The following is an 18904-nucleotide window of genomic DNA, read 5'->3' on the forward strand; positions in this document are numbered from 1 at the left end:
CATGTCCCACCCGCCCCATCGCCTCGAGTCGGGGAGCTTTCGGAGACTCGGGCCCGGGCGAGGAGAGGGGTCAAACGGCCTGCGATGTAGTTACTGATGGAAGGGAAAGAAGGGGCCAAAGATGACCCCAAGTGTTAGCCCCGAGCGTGGGTCCGAATCCCCGGGCTGCAGGCCGGCTGGCCACACCGAGCACCAGGAAAACGGCGACCTTCCACGAGCTGAGCCCAGCGAGGTACTGAGCATGCTCAGACCCCCCATCCCCTCTCTAAGGTCGCAAGAACTATTCTTAGGGCAGAAGGCAGGAGGGAGCTGGCCCTTTCCCGTCCTTGTTACTCCATCCCTTTCCTTCCCCCTAGCTCCCCAGACCAACTCCGAGGGGTTTTCCGTGGCTCCACGGCTATTTTCTTTTTCAAAGTCTGAGTGTCCTCGGCAATGATGCCCAAGCACACCTGTGATCTTTCAAAGGTTCCCTCCCACAGACTCCTCTGCCGGCCCGTGCCCAGAGCTGCCCTCCTCGCCAGATCCCCTGAGAGCAGCATGGCGTTTTTTCCCCTTTTTGTAACCCATACCAAGCTTGGGCTGAGCCCGGGGAGACACCCGCAGGCTGGTAGAATCAGACAAGTATAAGCGAAGACAGCTCACACTTCCTCCGCTGCAGAGGGAAGGTCAAAGGCAGTTGCCCCGCTTACCCCATAGGTGTGCTGTGGGGATTAGAGGATGGAGTGCAGAGTGCCTGCCCCTGCGAGCCCACAGTCCACGTGACTAAGGTTAGGAATGACACACTCTTGTTGGCTGGAGCAGTGATGGAGAAAACCAAGTAGCACTGGCCCCAGAGCTGTTAGAGATAGGTGAGTCATCATTGCTATTGATGTAAGTGTAACCTCCCACATGTCACTCAACTGCCCTTAAACCTGGTTCTCACCTGTAAAATGGGCATCCCAGTCTCTCATCTAACATTCGGGGGATCACATGTACTTCAAAATTCAGAATCTTTGGATTTGAGATAGGTACATATAATTGGGGTGGGTAGCCAACATCCAGAAAGGATCCCACTCCTGGGATTCATGCTCTTGTGATTTCACCTTCTGACACACTGAATAGGGCTGACCTGTGTAAGCAAGAGGATATTGCAGAAATGATGGAGTGATTTCTGCAGCTGGGTCACAAAAGACATTGCCTCACCCTCTCTTAGATCATTCCCTCTGGGGGGAAGCCACCCATCGTATCATGAAGACACTCAAGTAGCCCTGTGAAGAGGTCCATGTGATGAGGACATGAGACTTCATGCCGGTAGCTAGCATCAACTTCCCTGCCATAGTAATTGAGCTACCTTGGGACCACATCCTCCACCCCCAGCACACATCTTAACCGCGACCTCATGGGAAACCCTGGGCCAGAAGCACCCAGCTAAGCTACTTCCACATTCCTGGCCCACAGAAGCTGTCTGACATAATAAATGTTTATTGTTTTAAGCTGCTAACATTTGGAGTCGTTTTTTACACAGCAATAGACAACCAGCAAATAGTGTATTGCTCAGTGCTCCCACTGGGGCATTGGACAGCCCCCCAAAACCAGATACATTAACATTGTTGCAAAGGCAGGATGACCATTCAAACCAAGTGAGATAAAGACCATGAAAAGCCTTACAGCTGTTCAAGTCAGATGTCGCACCCAGTTTAAGAAAAACATTTTGGGTTTCTGAGCTTTTTGGATTTCAGAATTATGGATGAGGGATGGCAGAATTCAAGCAACATCTGCCTTATAGGGCATTGTGAGGATTCAATAAGTTAAGGTAGGAAGTACCCAACATGCTTGTGCCTTCAACTAATATCCAGGGACTGAATCAAGCACGGGATTCATGGGCAAACATTCTAGTGGCAGAGACAGACCTCCTTTCAAAAAACAAAAAAATTACAAGATAAGGAAACTCTGTATAGAAAAGAAAGGGGGTAAAAATTCTTTAAGAAAACAAATAAAAGGGACTTCCCTGGTGGTCCAGTGGTTAAGAATCCGCCTTCTAATGCAGGGGACGCAGGTTCAATCCCTGGTCGGGGAACTAAGATCCCACATGCCTCGGGGCAACTAAGCCTGCGTGCTGCAGCTACTGAGCCCCCGTGCTCTGGAGCCTGTGCACCACAACTAGAGAGAAGCCTGCACTCCGCAACAAAGAGCCCACATGCCACAACGAAGATCCCACGTGCTGCAACTAAGACCCAATGCAGCCAAATCAATCAATCAATCAATCAATATTTTTTTTAAGTAAGCAAAGGGACTTCCCTGGTGGTTCAGTGGTTAAGAATCCGCCTGTCGGGCTTCCCTGGTGGCGCAGTGGTTGAGGGTCCGCCTGCCGATGCAGGGGACACGGGTTCATGCCCCGGTCTGGGAGGATCCTGCATGCCGCGGAGCGGCTGGGCCCGTGAGCCATGGCCGCTGAGCCTGCGCGTCTGGAGCCTGTGCTCCGCAACGGGAGAGGCCACAGCAGTGAGAGGCCCGCGTACCGCAAAAAAAAAAAAAAAAAAAAAGAATCCGCCTGCCAATGAAGGGGACACAGGCTCGAGCCCTGGTCTGGGAAGATCCCACATGCCGCGAAGCAACTAAGCCCGTGCACCACAACTACTGAGCCAGAGTGCCACAACTACTGAAGCCCGTGCGCCTAGATCTCGTGCTCCGCAACAAGAGAAGCCACCGCAATGAGAAGCCTGCGCACCGCAACGAAGTGCAGCCCCCGCTCGCCACAACTAGAGAAAGCCTATGCACAGCTACAAAGACCCAATGCAGCCAAAAATAAATAAATAAATAAATTTTTTTAAAGTAAACAAATAAGAGGCTTAGGAAGAGAAACAGGAGGATGGGACAGAAACAGAGAGGAGGGGACTCTCAGCTGCAATAAGGAGGATGAGAAGGAGCCCGCACAGAATTGAGTCAGTGGATCCTGAGCAGAGGGAGGACACCGTGAGTCGGCCTGGCGGGGAGTGCCGGGGCCGACGCCCTAGACTGCGGCCTAGGGTGGGCAGGGAGGATGTAGGGGCCAGATCTGGAGGGGTCAGGCCCTACATAGAGGTTGGGTCTTATTCTAAGAACAGTGAGAACCACAGGGTTTCCTGCAGAGGTGACCAGGAAGGAGGGAGAGGGGTGAAAAGTACAGGAAGAGACAGGGGATGGGTTGCTTCTTCAACTCTGGTTCCTCCCCTGATGGAAAACTACTAAATCTAAATTCGTCCAAAGGTCTCCCTCCCCTGGCGTCTTACTTGGGGTCCTATCGGGGCCTGCGGCCTTTTCCTGGCCTCCTTCTCCCCTTTGTCTGGACATTGGGACTTCAGCCCTTGTTGTGATCAGCCTCTGGAAGCAGCTGTGCCAAGAAGCAGGCGGTGGAGGGGCCAGAGGCCTCCCCAGGAGCCAAGCCCATCCACTGAATAGTAGCCAGTGAGGTTGACCCCTGGCACACCTATGCCAGCAACCACTCTCACACATGCATGTACCTGCTGTCATGTTCCCCTACCCAGCTCTTCCCTTCTATGGATCCCAAGGTATTCACAATGCAAAGTTCCCAGTTGTAGGAAAGTGAATGGATTAGTCAATTCAGGCTGCCATAACAACATGCCACAGACAAGGAGACTTAAACAACAGGCATTCATTTTCTCACAGTCTGGAAGTTGGAAGTTCAAGGTGCCAGCAGGTTTGGTCTCTCCTGAGGCCTCTCTCCTTGGCTTGCAGACAGCTGCCTTCTTGCTGTGTCCTCACATGGCCTCTTCTCTGTGCACATCCCCAGTGTCTCTCTTCTTACAAGGACACCAGTCCTATGGGATTAGGACCCACCCTTATGACCTCATTTAACCTTAATTACCTCTGTAAAGGCCATATATCCAAATACAGTCACAGTGGGGGTTAGGGCTTCAACATATGAATTTGGGGTGGGGGTGGGGGACACAATTCAGTCCCTAACAGAGAGGATGCTGCTGAGTAGCACAAAGAATTTTTTAGTAAGGTATCTGACATATGAAGGTATGTCCCCTCTGCCCTTGGAAGAGGTGGAACACAGAGAAGGACTAGGGGACAGAGGGTGGTCCTGGAGAGCCTGGGCGGAGCCCATTCCAGCTCCTGTATGGAACTGACATACCTGCCATGGCAAATGGAAGAACAAGCAAACCTCAGTCTCCCAAGTGTCTCCACGCCTTCCCAGCCAAGACGGCACAAATGATGAGCTGTTCCACTGGGTACTCTTTTTACCATTTGCTTTTTGTGTGTGATGTCCTTGCTTCTGGTGCACTGGAGCATTAGAAAGAGCACCAGGTTGAGGAAAGAGTCCTCAGTTCTAGGGGCAGCTTGGCCACTGCCCACCATTCTTACCCCCTCTGTGAGTTGGCCCCCCAGTCCAGCCACTTTCTCTGACCTTCTCCCACTCCTCACCTGCTACCCAGATTCTCCTACGTCCAGAACCAAATCCACTGTTTTACTCAGATAACCTGAGACAAAGATATGAGAAGCCTGCTCCACAAAGGGACCCAGAGTGAAGCTGGGTGGGAGCTGATACAGGGAACATTGGATTTCCACATCCTACAACTCTGCAGTGTTTGGATTTGTGCAGTAAAGCGTCAACTCTGCAGGTTTGTTGTGTTCAAACCCTGTTCACTCCAAAGAAAAAACTGGCCCTCCCTATTTTTAAACAACAAAATATATTTTACTTAAAAATTATCCACCAATAAACTTTCTTTTGTACATCAGAAGTAATGGATTAATTACTGTTAACCTGAAACAATAAAAGTCAGTTATTTGTACCAGTAAAATGGGTTTACTCATGAGCAGCAAAGAATTGCAATTCAGGATATGCAACTATGGCAAACCACATGCATGTCTAGTAAAACAAAGGAAAGGACACTCTTTTATAGAGGAGAAGGGGAAGTTGGGAGGGGCTGTTCTAAACAAGCAGTCCATTGGAGTAAACTGGGAGTTCAAAGTAAAGTGACTTTTCATTGGCTGAATTGTGACAGCGTCTCAGTAGCTGAGGTGTTGCCAGGTGAGGAGAAAATCTTTCTTCCTCCTGCCTGCAGTAGAAAAACAATGTCACTTCCTGCCAGAGACGCAAGCTAAGCCTCTTTCTGTTGGGTTCTGTACATTCATAGCCTGTTTTGTTATGCTTTGCTTTACTTCACTTTGCAAATGTTGCATTTTTTACAAATTGAAGGTTTGTGGCAACCCTGTATTGAACAAGTCTATCAGCACCACTTTTCCAACATTATTTCTTTAGATAGAATGCTATTGCACACTTAATAGACTATAATTAGTGTGAACTGAATTTTATATGCACTGGGAAACCAAAAAATTCATGTTACTCACTTTATTGTTCTATATGTTTTATTGCAGTGGTCTGGAACCAAACCCACAATATCTCCTAGGTCTGCCTGTATTGACGTTAAGTGTTACGTGTGTGAGAGCTTCCCCTTCTGTCTTCCTGACTCCATTTTAGTAAGTTTCATTTTATTAATTTTCACCACTTCCCCCCTTTGATCAAGATCTTTCTCTGAAAGTATGGCTGATCAGGAATCAGGGTTTTGGACTTCCCTGGTGGTACAGTGGTTAAGAATCAGCCTGCCAATCCAGGAGACAGAAGTTCAAGCCCTGGTTCAGGAAGATCCCACATGTCGCAGAGTAACTAAGCCTGTGCACCACAACTACTGAGCCTGGGCTCTGAGAGTAGTATTTTGGTAGGATTATCAGTGACGTAGGTTTTTATCCTCTATGTCAGGCTTATATGCCAGGGATCTTAATAACAGCCAAGGTTGCTGGCAAGAGTATGGCATCTAATAGATTTTGGATATAAGAGCCATTTTTAATCTTTTCCCCATTAGAGGTAAGGAAACCTCATTGTTTCGATAGCATCCCAAGCTCATGGTCTACCCCAAAGGCATACTGACTAATGGTATAAATGTTGGCGGTTTTGCCCTTGGCTAAAGTACAAGCCCAAATGAGAGCACATATTTCAGCCTGTTGGGTTGAAGTAGCCAAAGGTAAAAGTGCTGGCTTGACAATTTCAAGGGGAGGTGTAACAGCACACCCAGCTTGGTGTTTACCATTGTCATCTTCAATAGGAGCCATCAGTAAATCATGAAGAATCCGCACTGGTTAGAGGAGTCCCCTATAAATTACTACGGGGAGTCAGAAGGTGACCTGTCAGTGTTAGAGAGTCCTGAGGTGTTTTATCGGAGAAGGAGGGGAAAAGAATAGCAAGGTTGAGGTTGTTACAATGTGAAAGAGTCATGTGAGGAGGCGTTAGCAGCAGGATTTCATAGGAGGTGGGGCAACTGACCGGAAAGTGTTAAATGTGATGAGAATTCACGAGGGTTTCTACTGCATGGGGTGTGAAGATGGCTAAAGGGGATCCCATGATTAACTATTCGGTGGCCTTTCTGATTAAGGCCTTAATTCCTTAATTCCTGTCACTGTCTTTCTGCCTTAATCAGAAAGGCAGTGGCAGGAATGGCTCTGAGACAAAGGGGTATCCCTGCACCACAGGGTCCAGCTGTAATACTCGATGGGTGGGTGACCTTCCCCATGTTTTGGGGTGAATATTCCACGGGCATTGCCTTCCCTCTCACATGCAAAAAGGAAAAAGCAAAGCTGGTAATTAGGATGCCCAAGGGCAGGTGGTCTCATTAAGCTTTTCTTTAAGGCTTCAAAAGCTGTGTCATCTTGATCCCTTAATTAGGGTCAGGTTTGCTGGGTTTTAATAAGGCATACAGGGGCAAAGCCATCAGAGAGAAACTTTGAATCCAATTTCAGTAGTAGCCAGCTAGCCCGAGAAAACCTTGTAATCAGCACTTAGTTTTAGGTTTGGGGAAGTTCAGGATGCCATGAGGCCTGTCCAGATCCAAATGTCGTCCTTGTTCCAAGATCAAGTGCCCTAAATATCCATGCTGAGTTTGAGAAAACTACAATTCTTTTTGGAGACTTTATGTCCCTTTAAAGACAAAAGTTTTAGCAAAATACCAATCAAAATAGGCATCCAATTCAGTTTTGACTCTTTCCGAGCCATGGCTATCTAACACAGTTTTTTGGGGTTTTTTGGGTTTTTTTGCGGTACGCGGGCCTCTCACTGTTGTGGCCTCTCCCGTTGTGGAGCACAGGCTCCAGACACACAGGCTCAGCGGCCATGGCTCACGGGCCCAGCCGCTCCGCGGCATGTGGGATCCTCCCAGACCGGGACACGAACCCGCGTCCCCTGCATCGGCAGGCGGACTCTCAACCACTGCGCCACCAGGGAAGCCCCTAACACAGTTTTAAGAAAGTTAAGTTTGGGGAGTTCAAAAGTTCCTCATAACAGCCGTTGATGTGTAACCGAGTAGGATCCTGTGGGGCCTTCCTGGGACACACCCCGCCACCATGTCCTCCACCTGCCTCTTGTTTGTAGAAAAACTTTAGCCTCGTAGGCCTTCCCCCCATTCCAAAGAATACATTTAATCACAGAAGTGAGAAAATGTAGAGAAAGGAAAACAGTCAAGCAAGACAAAATAATAATAGTTTAGCCATTCAACAAAGTCCAGGACATTTAGTCCCTCCTCAAGGGCTATAGATAATATTCTGAGCCATGTCCTTTGAGCTGTTTTGCAGATACAGAACCCCCCACCAGGTGGAAGAAGTTAACTGTATGTTTCTCATAATCACGTAGACCCCAGAGCAGTTGAAACAGGAAAGTTGACGATGTTGACTCCTAGTTACCTCACCACCAACCAATCAGAAGAACGTCCACCAGCTGATCGCAAACTCCTCCAACCTGCCTCCCTCACTCTGTCTTCAAAAACCTTTCCCTGAAAACTTTTGGGGAGTTCGGGTCTTTTAAGCGCCAGTTGCCCTAGTCTCCTTGCTTGGCCCTGCAATAAACGCTGCAGTTTCCTTCACCATGAACCGGTGTGAGTAGATTGGCTTTACTGCGTGGGCAAGCGAACCCAAGTTTGGTTCGGTCACAGGTATTTTAAATTACTTTTGGTTAAATCAGTCAATTTAGTTAGAAATGCACATAGGAGGGACCGCATTTTCTGAAGATAAAATTGGCTGGGGGAATTGGCAGTCCAGTGGTTAGGATTCCACACTTCCACTGCAGGGGGCATGGGTTTGACCCTGGTCAGGGAACTAAGATCCCACAAGCTGTGCAGTGCAGCCAAAAAAACCCCAAATTGGCTGGGGTCCCTGAATGGGGGGTGCTCTCAAAACATTTAGATAACTGGAATCCCATTTTTCAGAGGTTTTTCTCTAGAGCATAAAATAATAATAATAGTTCTTAGCCTGCAGGCCGAATACCAGCACAGTTCCAATAGGAACCGCCCAGTTCCAAAAGGAGTCAGATTGAAGGCCATCACAGTTCCAGTAGAAACAGCCTGATTTCAAGAGTCAGGCCAGGGACTTCCCTGGTGGTACAGTGTTTAAGAATCTGCCTGCCAATGCAGGGGACACAGGTTCGATCCCTGGTCCAGGAAGATCCCACATGCCAAGGAGCAACTAAGCCCGTGCACCACAACTACTGAGCCTAAGTGCCATAACTACTGAACGCCGCGTACCTAGAGCCCGTGCTCCGCAACAAGAGAAGCCACCACAATGAGAAGCCCGCACACCACAACGAAGAGTAGCCCCCTCTCACCGCAACTAGAGAAAGCCCACGCACAGCAACGAAGACCCAATGCAGCTAAAAATAAATACATACATACATACATTTATTATAAAAAAAATAGTCAGGCCGAAGTGCCAAACGAGTAGTTACGGACAAAGCAAAGCCTTAACAGAAAGGACAAAGCCTTTAAACAGATCCCGAACAAGACCTGGAGAGCTTCAAAACACAGAAAGAACGGACTCAAATCCAAAAGAGAAACTTACCCTCCAACTCCGGGGTCAGCGAGAAAGCAGTGAGCTCCTTGGGCTCTGTGGGTACCGCACCTGTTTGCTCATCAGCCTCTGAGTTGCCCTGGGACCTCCATGTAATGTTAACCCAAAACATGAAACCGCCAGTTATTTTTACCAGCAAAACCAGTTTATTTGGGAGCAACAAAGAATTGCAACTCAGGACATGCAACCTGGCAAACTACGTGCGGGTGCAATAAAGCAAAGAAGAGGAAACTCTTTTTTGTGTGTGTGGTACGCGGGCCTCTCGCTGTTGTGGCCTCTCCAGTTGGGGAGCACAGGCTCTGGACGCACAGGCTCAGCAGCCATGACTCAGGGGCCCAGCCGCTCCACGGGATGTGGGATTTTCCCGGACCGGGGCACCAACCCGTGTCCCCTGCATCGGCAGGCGGACCCTCAACCACTGCGCCACCAGGGAAGCCCCGAGGAAACTCTTTTATAGAGGAAAAGGGGAAGCTGGCAGGGGCTGTTCTAAACAAAGAGTCCATTGGAGGAAACTGGGAGATCAAAGCATAGTTGCTTTTCATTGGCTGGGATGTGATAGCCTCTCCCTGGCTGTGTTGCAGGGCGAGGAGAAAATCTTTCTTCCTCCTGCTGGTGATAAAGTAGTGTCCCTTCATGCAGGAGACTCAGGATTCGTCTCTTCCCTTGCCATCTGTATGGATGTCCAGTGGTTTGCATTTGAGAGCTCCCCCTTCTGGCCTTCTGACTCCAGTTTAGTGAGGTTTCCCTTTATTAATTTTCACACTACCTCCTTAGAAATCCAATTCATCTCGGGGACTTCCTTGGTGGTCCAGTGGTTGAGACTCCGTGCTCGTAATTCAGGGGCATGGGGTTGATCCCTGGTTGGGGAACTAGGATCCCGCATGCTGCATGATGCAGCCAAAAAAATAAATAAATAAAACAGTGGCTATGTAAATCAGCCATACTTAAATAATAATAAAAACAATAAATCAAATAAAAAGAAATCCAATTCATCTCTCTTCTTTGCTGCATTTTCTTCTTGGGTTCCCTCTTTGACAGCCTTACAAGAATAAAAAAGAAAGACTTTCACCATCAGCTTCCCCATATCCATTATATTTAGCAGACTGTTAAATGATTTCCATTAGCCCAAATCACAAATAGGTGAAGTCCACTTGTTTTTAGCAAGTTCAAAATCCACACAAAGACTGGGTGATTTGGATGTAATTTTTTTTTTTTTTTTTTTTTTTAACTTTTGGCTGCATTGGTTCTTAGTTGCGGTGCCCGGGCTTCTCTCTAGCTGTGGCACGTGGGCTCCAGAGGGCGCAGTCATCAGTAGTTGGAGTGCACAGGCTTAGTTCCCCCACCAGGGATTGAACCTGAGTCCCCTGCATTGGAAGGCAGATTCTTAACCACTGGACCACCAGGGAAGCCCCTGGATGTAATGTTACAGAAGGACTTCTTAGTGTGTAACACCGCCTTCCAGCTTCTGGGGTACCAGAGCCTAGTGGGGAGCAGGAAACAGGGTTCCCATCAAGACACCCTATCCACCGAGCAGAACCATCTGTGGGGCAAGTGCTCTCAGGACTGGCCCTGGACCAGCTACTGGGAGACAGCCCCTAAGCCCCGGGAATATCCTGCCTGGTAAGCGTATCTTTGCTCACCTGGAGGCCTTGGGTCACATCAGATAGTCTGTGCTAGCAGTGTGATCTATGGCAGGGGCTGTGGGCCATGATGTATCATCTTGACCTCTGGAGGGGCTGGAGGTTGAGTAGCCAGGACCAGTCACACCAGCGCTCCCCACCGGTATCAAGGCCGGGTGAGCTCCCCGGGTTGGCAGCTGGGTGATATGGCTGAAAACCTAGGGGTGAGCCAGGCAGCTGCACCCAGCCTGCGCCAGGTTGGCCTGGGCCCTCTGTGTTTGGTTGGTGACCGAGTATGTTTCTTGCCACCACTGCCCTTGTCCCCCTGCCCTCTTGCAGCTTGAAATGTTTCTCCCATGAGGTCGTGGATCCCCCTTCGTCCAGATTTCCCAGCCAGCAGCAGGCATTCTATGACACGATACATCCTCTGAGCAGCAACGTGGATCCTCTCTGCAATGGGTGGGAGTGGCCCCCCCAAAAGGCATGTCCACGTCCTAACCCCCAGAATCTGTGAATGGGACCTTATGTGGAAAGAGTCTTGCAGATGGGATTTAATGTGAGGATCCCAAAATGAGACATTCCTGGATTATCTGGATGGGCCCTAAATCCAATGACATGTTCCTTATAAGGGAATGGAGAGGAGAAGCCCAGACACACAGAGGAGAAGGCCATGAGAAGACAGAGTCATGGAGTGATGCGGCCACAAACCACGGAAGCGGGCAGACACCAGAAGCCCAACCGGCACAGTCTGCTCTGCCTGCCTCGGGCCCACTCGTGAGCCCCACCACCTGGGCGTGGCACCCCTCCCCACTCTGTCAAGACCCCTGCTGAGAATGACAGCTCAAGAGCACCCCCGTCACCCAGCGTCCCAGAGGAGGCCATCCTTCCTCCGCCCACAGCTCCCCACGCGCCCCTGGATCCCAGGTGCCCTGTGCCCACGTCACAGGGTGTGACCCTGAGAGAGGGAGTGGCCTCGGCCTCAGCGCTACTGGCTTTGTTTATCGTTTTGTATTGTTTGACTCTGATGCGTGGGGCCTTCGCGCATCGGAAAGTGGCAGCAGACCATGGGGTGGGCACGTGCGTCATGCTGGGATTGGGGGCGCAGAAGGAGGGGTGGCGCACCCAGGGGGTGGGCCTCACAGAACTGACCGTGCTGGGTCAGCTCCCAGAAGAGAGGCCCTCCCAGGCCCAGCGTCCCCGCCCCCGTCCACCTGCTCACCATCCCCACAGCACCCCAGGGCTCCCCAGGTCCCGCTCAGCAGGGAGACTGCACTAGGGGCAGACGGGGTCCCCACCGCACCCACCCTTTCATGTCCCTCCCCCCTCCTTCTCTGACCCCCGCCAGGACTCCCAGCTCTACCCCAACCACTCTTCCCGGCTTTTGTCCAGAGAGGTCAGGACAGGCAGGTGACCTGTCACTGGACACAAAAAGGGAGGAGGGAGCCGTGCAGGATCTGGGGAAGGAAACTTCTAGGCAAGGGGATGGCCAGGGCAAGGCCTCAGCGGCCAGTCCTGGGCCTGATCAAGGGCCGGCCGGCGGGGAGCAAGCGGGAGGGGCATGGGAGGGACCAGACAGGGTGGGCATTAGGCTCTGGGCCTGGGTCTTCCCCAAAGCCCTCCGCAAGCCGTGTGCACACAGGGGTCTGTCGTCTCACTCCCGCTCTCCCGCCCCTGGCTCCAGAGGGAAGCTTCTTCTCCTTGTCCTGCCGATGGAACCAGGACAGCAGGGGAAGGACACGGAGGTCGCCCCAGTGCTGTGTCTGAGCAGCTTGCAGTGACCGTCTCATTTGCCCCTGAGAGGCCGGCAAGAGAGAGGAAATGCCAGTTGCTTAAGAGTCTAGGCCCCTGAAGCTGAGCCGGGTGAAGCACCATCGCTGAGCCGGAGGCGGCCTCTTGCTTCTGTCCCCTTGGCCCCCTCTGTGCACGTGACCTCTCTGACCTCACCCCCTCTCCCCGTCAGTGGGTATGGGCAGTGGGCAGTGGAGAGTCAGCAGGGAGAGCCGGAGCCCTGAGAGCACAGGACCCTCGGGGTGGATACAGGCCCTGGGAGGGCCCTCCGGCCACCTGACCTCTGGCCACACTGCCCAGGGGCCCACCTGGAGGAACAACCCCTGACCAGGTGCCCACAGTCGTTTCTTGACTGAGTGATCAGAATGCAAATTCTGAGGGATTCCTATTCGGTTCTGGTGGGCACAGGTGCCTCAGGACAGCCTGGCTCCTGGGCAGAGCTCAGGGGCATCTGACACCAAGGAAGGGGCCAGGTGCAGCGGAGGAGACCCGGGGCCATGCTCCTCTGGGCCGCCTCCTTCCTGAGACCACGCTCCGGGCCCCAGGATGCCTGGGGCGGCACCCTCAGCCCCAGGGGCGGAAAGGGGCCCTCCCGCGAGTGTCCACAAGGGGGTGATGTGGCCCAGCACTTCCAGGGGCCAGTGGACTGGGGACTTGAGCCTTAGACAGAAACAGAGTGTGTGTGAACACCCCTCCCCAACACCTGAGCACTGGGGCCCGCACCCCAACTCCTGGCTGCGGCTGGGCACTCGGAATCCGCCCCTGCTGGCCCCGAACCTCTCCTCATGCCACTCAACAATCTTGCTCATCTCCAAGCTCACCTCAGAGGTAGAGACACCAACCTGCTCTCCCTCGTGGGCCCAGGTGCACTAGGGGGAGAATTTGACCTCGGTCCTGTTGATCTAAAGTGTGGTTCAGAACTTATGGTTATTCTCTTTCTGACTTACTTCACTCTGTATGACAGACTCTAGGTCCATTCACCTCACTACAAATAACTCAATTTTGTTTCTTTTTATGGCTGAGTAATATTCCATTGTATATATGTGGAATATATATTTTCTTTACCCATTCATCTGTTGATGGACACTTAGGTTGCTTCCACATCCTGGCTATTGTAAATAGAGCTGCAATGAACATTTTGGTACATGACTCTTTTTGAATTATGGTTTTCTCAGGGTATATGCCCAGTAGTGGGATTGCTGGGTCGTATGGTAGTTCTATTTTTAGTTTTTTAAGGAACCTCCATACTGTTCTCCATAGTGGCTGTATCAATTTACATTCCCACCAACAGTGCAAGAGGGTTCCCTTTTCTCCACACCCTCTCCAGCATTTATTGTTTCTAGATTTTTTGATGATGGCCATTCTGACTGGTGTGAGATGATATCTCATTGTAGTTTTGAGTTGCATTTCTCTAATGATTAATGATGTTGAGCATTCTTTCATGTGTTAGTTGGCAATCTGTATATCTTCTTTGGAGAAATGTCTGTTTAGGTCTTCTGCCCATTTTTGGATTGGGTTGTTTGTTTTTTTGTTATTGAGCTGCATGAGCTGCTTGTAAATTTTGGAGATTAATCCTCTGTCAGTTGCTTCATTTGCAAATATTTTCTCCCATTCTGAGGGTTGTCTTTTGGTCTTGTTTATGGTTTCCTTTGCTGTGCAAAAGCTTTTAAGTTTCATTAGGTCCCATTTGTTTATTTTTGTTTTTATTTCCATTTCTCTAGGAGGTGGGTCAAAAAGGATCTTGCTGTGATTTATGTCATAGTGTTCTGCCTATGTTTTCCTCTAAGAATTTGATAGTGTCTGGACTTATATTTAGGTCTTTAATCCATTTTGAGTTTATTTTTGTGTATGGTGTTAGGGAGTGTTCTAATTTCATACTTTTACATGTACCTGTCCAGTTTTCCCAGCACCACTTATTGAAGAGTCTGTCTTTTCTCCACTGTATATCCTTGTCTCCTTTATCAAAGATAAGGTGACCATATGTGTGTGGGTTTATCTCTGGGCTTTCTATCCTGTTCCACTGATCTATATTTCTGTTTTTGTGCCAGTACCATACTGTCTTGATTACTGTAGCTTTGTAGTATGCTAACACACATATATGGAATCTAAGGGAAAAAAAAAAAGGTCATGAAGAACCTAGGGGTAAGACAGGAATAAAGGCATAGACCTACTAGAGCATGGACTTGAGGATATGGGGAGGTGGAAGGGTAAGCTGTGACAAAGTGAGAGAGTGGCATGGACATATATACACTACCAAACGTAAAATAGATAGTTAGTGAGAAGTAGCCGTATAGCACAGGGAGATCAGCTAGGTGGTTTGTGACTACCTAGAGGGGTGGGATAGGGAGGGTGGGAGGGAGGGAGACGCAAGAGGGAAGACATATGGGAGCATATGTATATGTATAACTGATTCACTTTGTTATAAAGCAGAAACTAACACACCATTGTAAAGCAATTATACTCCAATAAAGATGTTAAAAAAAAAAAAGGAAGCCCGCGCACCACAACGAAGAGTAGCCCCTGCTCGCCGCAACTAGAGAGAGCCTGCGCACGGCAACGAAGACCCAAAGCAGCCAAAAATTAAATAAATGAATGAATTAATTAATTAATTGAATAAAATTTAAAAAGATAAAGGCTTTCACATATCAGTTTTCATTAAAAAAAAAAAAAAGAATCCGCCTGCTAATGCAGGGGACACGGATTTGAGCCCTGATCCGGGAAGATCCCACATGAAACTAAGCCGGTGTTCCACAACTACTGAGCCTGCACTCTAGAGCCCGCGAGCCACAACTACTGAGCCTGTGTGCCACAACTACTGAAGCCCACGCACCTAGAGCACGTGCTCCGCAACACGAGAAGCCACCACAGTGAGAAACCCACGCACCGCAACAAAGAGTAGCCCCCGCTCTCAGCAACTAGAGAGAACCCGTGTGCAGCAGCGAAGACCCAAAGCAGCCAAAAATTAAGTAAATGAATAAATTAATTAATTAAAAAAAAGAGAAAGAAACAGGCCCTGGCACACTGCCCCCCCTCCCCTGCTCCTCCCTCCAGGATGGTGTCTAGAAGGATTGTGAGGGGAACTCACGGGTCCCAAGGCTTTGGGGAAGGCAGCCCCTGCTGTGGCGCAGACCTTGGGTGAGCTGGTTGGTGTTGACTGGTCTCCATGGTGATGACACTTGTCCTCCTGATTGCAGGCGTCCTCTGCCCTGAACCCCATTCTGCCTTCCTCTGCCCATGTCCTCCCTCTATGGGAGGGGTCCATATGGTCATTCAGAGCCTGCGCTTCACTACTAGACCACCCTCTGGGGGCCAGGATGTGGAATTCCCTGGGCAAATGGCCCTGGGCAGGCCTCGTCCCCAGCTCTGTCACACTGAAGGCAGATTACACCGCTGGTTGTGTGGCCCTGGTGAGCTGTAGACAGAGCTCAGCAGGGAGCTGGGGTGGGCACTTTGGGGGTGTAGAGCGGGGAGCCTGAAGGTCACAGAACGGGGCCCACTCTCCTGCTCTGTTGGAGGTTCATGCAAAGAACTCAGGGAGCCCAAGACTGAACCCAGACCTGGCCTTCCAGGGTGCTGCAAGCTGGATTTGCTGTGAAGCAAGGAGAGAGTATGTCTAGTTCATGGTTTAGAGCTTGACGTGTAGCTCTGAAATATTTAAACACTTGGACCGTGGATCTCCCTGGGCAGCCTGGTGGGACACGCCTCTGGCACTTCCCTCCCCTCAGCTGTCCTCTCTCCTCCCACAATCTGTGTCCTTTTGTTTCCCTGACGCTCTGCTACTGAGAGCATCCTGGCCACACCACGGGAGAAGTCTTCATTCTGCCGTGGCTCAGCTGTGACTTCACTAAAGGGGGCGAGAAAGGAGCGTGAAGAGTTACTCCCCAGGCCTCGGCAGGCCCGCGGCTGCTGTCTTGCAGCACGCCCTGGTATTGGAGCACTTGCTCCCTCCTCAGCCGGCTAAGAGGGATAGTGGTGCTGGAACAGAGGTTGGTGGTAACATGAGGTGGACCTTTGAGCAAGGACTTGTAGGACGCGAAGGAGTGAGGAATGCAGCTTCTGGGGTAAGAGCGCTCCAGGCAGAGGGAACGGCTGTGGAGAGGCCCGGACTCAGCCTGCTGTTGCTGGCCTTCCAGATGCAGGAAGGGCAGAAGGATGTGGCAGTCTCTAGGAGCTGGGAAAGGCAAGAGCCTCCGGAAGGAATGCAGCCCTGCAGACACCTTGATTTCAACCTGCGTCAGACTTCTGCCCTCCAGAACTGTAAGATAATAAATTTGTGTTGTTTTAAGCCACTGAGTTTGACGTAATTATTACAGCAGCCAGAGGAAACACATACAGACTAGGGTGGGGTGAGAGGGAAATTGGAGGAGGACCTGGGGTCATGGGCCTGAGCGAAGCGCTGCCCTCGCCTGGGGCGGGGGAGTGGGGTGGCTGGTAGCCACCTTGCCAGCTCTCGGTTGCAAAATGAATGAATGTTTAGGCGCTCAGTAAATATGTATGCCATGCATGGTTGAATAATGATTTGATGAGGCTGACCTGGGACCCCAGTCTCAAGGGGTAGCTGGGGGTGGGGGGACGGGAGAGGATCTTGCCAGTCTCTGGAGCTCAAGCAAGCTCTAGTGGCCCCTGCAGGATTGGGGCTCCCTCCGTTTTTGTCCTGTCCAGCCGGCATGATAGGCATCCCGGGGCTGGATCGCAGGGTAACCCCAGCTCTGCGGGAGCAGCCCAGTGAAGGTGTGGCCTGCCCCCTCCTGCTGCCTTCCCCCGCAGGCAGCCTCCTAGCCCGGTCCTGCAGGCCCCGCCCTGCCCAGCACATGCACTATATCCCTGAGAGCCCTCCTGGGAACATCACTTTTCTCTATCTTGCTCCATTTTCCAGACACGTTTAGTGCTGGGACAGATCTTCCCGGACCCTCTGGCCCTGGAGAGAGGATTCAGGAAGGTTCTAAGCCTTCCTATGGGAGCAGAGGGGCCTGCACAGCCCCACCTTGGGCCAAGAAGCCCACTCTTGGGACCCTCAGTCTGCCCTTCCAGTCCTGGGCAGTAGGAGTCTTCTAAAAGGATCAGCAAGGCAGGGCTCTCCCAGTCAGGGTCCCCAGGGCCAGGAGAAGAAGTGAGGACCCCAGTGGGGGCCCTTGCAGGCTGGGCACCTTTGGCAGCCTCCAGCAGTGGGTGGGTACGGGACGTGGCAACTGAGGATGGGCAGGGCAGGAAACCAGCGAAGCCCTGGAGTGGGGAGCCTTGACAAATCTCTCCCCTCTCTGGCCTCACTGTTTACATCTGTTCACTGGAGAGAAGCCGTGTGCAGCCTGCTTTTATAATTTATTAAACACACTTGTATCGAGGGCCTACAATGTGGCTAGTGGCCCCTGCTCCCAGAGAGGCCATCCCATCCGGATGAGAGTAATGTGCCTATAAACTGGAGGTGAACTCACCTGCGAGGGTGATGCCCACCAGAGCTCCCAGTGCCACGGTCCCTGGGCTACATGGTGATGGTGGCTCTTAGGTTTTTTTTTTAACAAAGCTTCTTTTTTTTTAAAATTTATTTATTTAATTTATTTATTTTTGGCTGCACTGTGTCTTCGTGGCTGCACAGGCTTTTTCTAGTTGCGGCAAGTGGGGACTACTCTTGGTTGCAGTGCGTGGGCTTCTCATTGTGGTGGCTTCTCTTGTTGCGGAGCATGGGCTTTAGGCGTGAGGGCTTCAGTAGTTGTGGCACGCGGGCTCAGTAGCTGTGGCTCGTGGGCTCTAGAGCACAGGCTCAGTAGTTGTGGCGCACGGGCTTAGTTGCTCCACGGCATGTGGGATCTTCCCGGACCAGGGCTCGAACCCATGTCTCCTGCATTGGCAGGCGGATTCTTAACCACTGCACCACCAGGGAAGCCCGGCTCTTAGGTCTTTGTTGTCTCTGTTCCTTGTTGGAGCCATTTTCCTCCTCCCAGGAGCCACCCACCCACACAGGGGAATGTCTGTGTTTCATTCCCAGACAGAGCCTCTTTCTTGGCTATCAGCAAGGGTATTGGCTGATATTTGAGGTGTCAACTGATAATCAAGTTGTTACCTGTCAACTCTGGTGTTGAGTGACAGCAAAGTGTTACCTTTGAGTTAAGATGTTTGATGTTAAAGCTTAATGCTGATTGGAGTTATCGATAACAAAGAGATTTTTGAAGACAGAGTCTGACAAGGGCAGGCAAACCCAGGGAGGGAAGCTCTTAGGGTGGCGAGTCAGGTCACAGCAGGCTGGGCTCCCCCGTGCTTGCTGAGACTCCCGGGGAAGCTCCTCCCTGGGTGTAAAGTCCCTTCTGGCAGGAACAGCCCAGGAAAATACCATCCTCATGAGCACATGGGGAGCTGGGGTTCTGAGAGCAAGGCTAACTCTAGCCTTGGTGACACCAGGGTAGAGGCAGGGCTCCCCATGTCCCCATGACCCCAGAGCCTCACACTCCCCTGGAAAAGGCTCAGAATGGATGGCCCTGGGAGCCTTTATAAGTGTAAGTGAAACAGACACGAAATGAGCAGGGCTGGTTGGAAATAGGGCAGAGAGCCAGATCCTCCCACAACCCTCATCCACAGCCAGGCCTCTGGACCACCCCCACCCCAGGCCACCCACTGAAGGCTCCTTCCCTGGG

The sequence above is a fragment of the Hyperoodon ampullatus genome, assembly GCF_949752795.1.
Source record: "Hyperoodon ampullatus genome assembly, chromosome: 1".
Taxonomy (NCBI): domain Eukaryota; kingdom Metazoa; phylum Chordata; class Mammalia; order Artiodactyla; family Ziphiidae; genus Hyperoodon; species Hyperoodon ampullatus.